This window comes from Equus quagga, unplaced genomic scaffold (genome assembly GCF_021613505.1).
Source record: "Equus quagga isolate Etosha38 unplaced genomic scaffold, UCLA_HA_Equagga_1.0 108382_RagTag, whole genome shotgun sequence".
NCBI lineage: Eukaryota > Metazoa > Chordata > Mammalia > Perissodactyla > Equidae > Equus > Equus quagga.
In genome coordinates, this window is record NW_025795495.1 from 1 (window position 1) to 3,479 (window position 3,479).

Here is a 3,479-nt window from a genome sequence, read left to right on the forward strand (position 1 = left end):
CCCCACATTCAGAAACAGACTGCTGTCGGAACGGAACGAGAGGACCCTTGGCAGAGAAGCACACCCTCTTTAACTCCACGTCCCAGTGCTCTGAGGAGGAGGGGCACAACGCTTGAACTGGAACCCAGGCCTCAGGCCCTTTCCATAATTTGTGGAAGGTGAGAGGAAGGGCTCTGATCTGGAGGTGTCCACAGACACTGTTGCATCACTTTGGCTCAATGGGAAAAAAGGGTTTACAGAGAAATTCTTCTCCAAAGAGACTGAGGAAAGAACCAAAAAAGGAGAAACTCAAAATGGAATTAACAAAAAGAGAGCAGGGACGGTAACCATGACCCCATGCATTTTCCTTCATTCTTTAGCGTTGATTCCACACAGGATGCACCTTAGGGCATTTCTAGGAATATTCTCAACATCTACACCAAAAACTCCGAAGGGGAAGCATGAGGCACCTGGTTTGACTATGTTCTCTCCCACCCCACCCCTTTATTCCCCACAAAGCACTGCATAGGGCAAGATTCTCCTTTAGTCTTTTATGCCAGTGGAAAGAATGGCATAAGAAGCATAAACATGCAATCTTTTCCTGACTTTCAGCTGTTACTTACTATTACGTTCTCTTTAAGGGAATGAGCATAAAGATTCTCTTTGGGGCTTTTACTTAACGACAAAAATTGATCAATACTAAAATTCTCAAACTGTAGTGCTGAACGCATGGGACTTGAAATCAATTGGATGGAATAGGACCTTCTAGTTTTATATGAAAATATTAAAGAAAATACTAAATTTTATTGTGCGTAATAAGGGAGGTATTGTTTTCTGTGCACTGGGTTTCAATGAAATGCTCATTTCCTGTTTTAGATTGTCTTCAGAAAAGTTGGAGAAACTCTCCTCAAAGAAGGGAGGTCAGAAGTCTAATCCATTCATCTACCTCTTTTATCTTCTCACTTTTTTCCACGTTGTACAAAGAGTGCTGTTGAGAGAGGCATACAAATCCCCTCAATGGCTGATGGATATTCAGGCTTTTTAATGAAGCAGCCACACATTCTGGGCATTTCTATTCTGAACCTGAGATCATCGTAGAGGAATGGTCCTTGTCACGTCTAGCTGCATGTTAGAATCCCTGGGGAGCTTTTGAAATCGACTGAAGCCCAAACCCCACTCCTGACAATTTAAATGAGAATCGCCAGGTGGGAGGTCAAGGCACTGATCTTAATTAAATTTTCACCAGGTGCTTATTACAGGGCAGTGTTAATGCCAGCTCCAATGAGGCCCTGAGGTGAGGATGCTGAGTCCCTGGAAGCCCCATGCACATTAGCACAGGCCTGCACATGTGGGCCGAGGAGAAAGCTGGCTCCAGGCCAGTCCAGCACTCCCACCTGTGACCCAGGTTCTCATTTGGTTTTTGTCATCTGGGCTCTTTGTCCTCAGTTTTAACACTTCTTCTTCTTCTTCACATGGAGAGGTCCACGGTTAAGGGTTGTCCTAGGTCAGATTCCCGAAATGACTCAGGAGGAAGATCCATGTGTGAGTGATTCATTGAGAAGAAAGAGCTAGTGGAGTTGGGGAAGCTGGGAAGGGAAGGCAAAGAAATGAAGAAAGTGTGTGATTTCAGGCAAAGTGCCTTGTGTTCAGCGGCATCAGTGATGCTCTTGTGATGAGGAGGACCATGGGCTCAGGCTTCCCCGTGGCTAAGATGAAAGCAGAGAGGGAATATCAGGACAGCAGCGGCAGGAACACAGCAGAGTTCAGAGGGCAAACGAGATGGAGCTGGAAGGGCCTGGCAGGGTGGCAGCCCCCATGGAAAACAGAGGGAAGGCCAGACAGAGGTCGCATCAGCTGTTGGAGTGAACAAATGAGGAAGAGAAGAGACAGCGGGAGATTGAGCTAGAATCTTAGCTAGAGAGCCATGAGGCATAAGTGCATCTAAGAGCCACCGATGTGATTACCTCAGCACCCTCAGCTGAAGGCTGGGGAAATTGCATGTTATCCTCCACTTGTTGAAGAGCAGTTTTCTTTTGATAATCTTCTGTTTCTGGGCACTTAAGGCAGCTGAGCCCTCAAGAGCATCACCCTCCAGCTTGGGAGGTTTCTTTCCTCTGAGGGAAGCATCGAAACCCAGTCCTGAAAAATAAAACCACAGCCAACAGGATCCATTGTTATTCCTGATCGTACTGGGACTTAATCCTCCACCCAGGAGGGACATCAAAGAAGCAGAGTGGCCAGAACAAGAAAGGCCACTGAAAGTCCATGGGTGAGGTGAGGCCAATGGTGACACTTTCATATTTTCTCTTTCTTTGATCTTACTCACACTACCCAGTAGTGATGAGATTGCCAGGAGGTGTGGGAGAGGCCTATCACCTCCCCGCTCCCACCCTCTGACGACTAACAATGGACCAGAGCTTCGTATTCCCCTTTTCTCTCTCACCTTGGAAGAGCGGCCACTGATTTCTGAAGGGATCGTGGGCTCTAAAGCTCCAGGTGGTGGAGCAAAGGCCAAGCCTGGCTTTGCCGTCACCACAGTCCAACTGGTCCAGCTGCAGCAGCAGATAACTGGTCACCTGGGTGCCTGGCTGCAGCTGTGTCTGTGAAGCTTGCAGCTCTGGCCTTTGGAAACTCCAGTTTGTCCTCAAAGGCCCTCGGTGACCGGCCTCCAGGGTGGGAGCTGAAAGGAGAAGAGGGCTCAGTGGGACCAATCCCAGCTTTCCTTTCCTCAGCCCTGGGACCCCACCCATTTCTAATGTCCATGCCTGTCAGTGAGACCACCCAGCGACCCAAAGAAAAGAGGCAGACCTCATGTACATGAAGGAGCTGTCAGCTTCACGTGTGTCCCTGGGGATGCTGAGATGGCAGGTGACAGGATGCAGTGTCCCAGAAGTGAGAAACCCACTGAGTCCAGAGGACTTTGGATGGAAGGATGAAGTCATGCCTGTGAATCTGTTCTCATTAACTTAGTCCTATAGCTTAGAGAGAAGGTTCTAGAGAGGCCTTAGGACATGGGGGAGAAAGCGATGTTGATGTGTACCCACAGTATAAAAGAACAGGGAGAGAAGTACGGCCACAAGTCTTCAGGTCTGGTGGAAGACACAGTTGGGAAACCGTAGAACAGGGACCGAGTTATCCGAAGTTTTGTAAAGTTCTGCGGCCTTTTGAGCAGCTTTGTCTGTAATTTTTGACTGCCCTCCACCCACCCACACATGTAAATATCTATAGCCACACAGGGCACCGGCAGCTACAGGACATGTAGTAGAGGTCTGAGTCCCCGATTGGAAACTTAGGGACAGAGAAGTGCCACAGAGTCAGACTTTGTGGTTCTTCAGGGAGGTAAGAGAGCACTCAATCCTGTGTCCCACACCCCTCGGTGGGGGCTGGGCAGTTCTCCCTAATAAACGTGTATATTTTGACTGTGAAATGAACACATACTCTCAGAAAGGGGGCTAACAAAGACTTCAAATAGCCTCAGGCCAGTCCAGGTCAGACTCAGG

General features: G+C 48.4%; 1 long non-coding RNA gene across 1 annotated transcript; it reads right to left on the reverse strand.

The window, feature by feature from the left end:
- Nucleotides 1-1,943: 1,943 nt before the first annotated feature.
- On the reverse strand, nucleotides 1,944-3,473 carry LOC124232711 (uncharacterized). Its single transcript, XR_006886910.1, has 3 exons — nucleotides 2,788-3,473; nucleotides 2,423-2,659; nucleotides 1,944-2,118 (listed from the first exon to the last, which is right to left on the reverse strand). It is a non-coding gene; the product is annotated as an uncharacterized LOC124232711 (long non-coding RNA).
- Nucleotides 3,474-3,479: the final 6 nt, after the last annotated feature.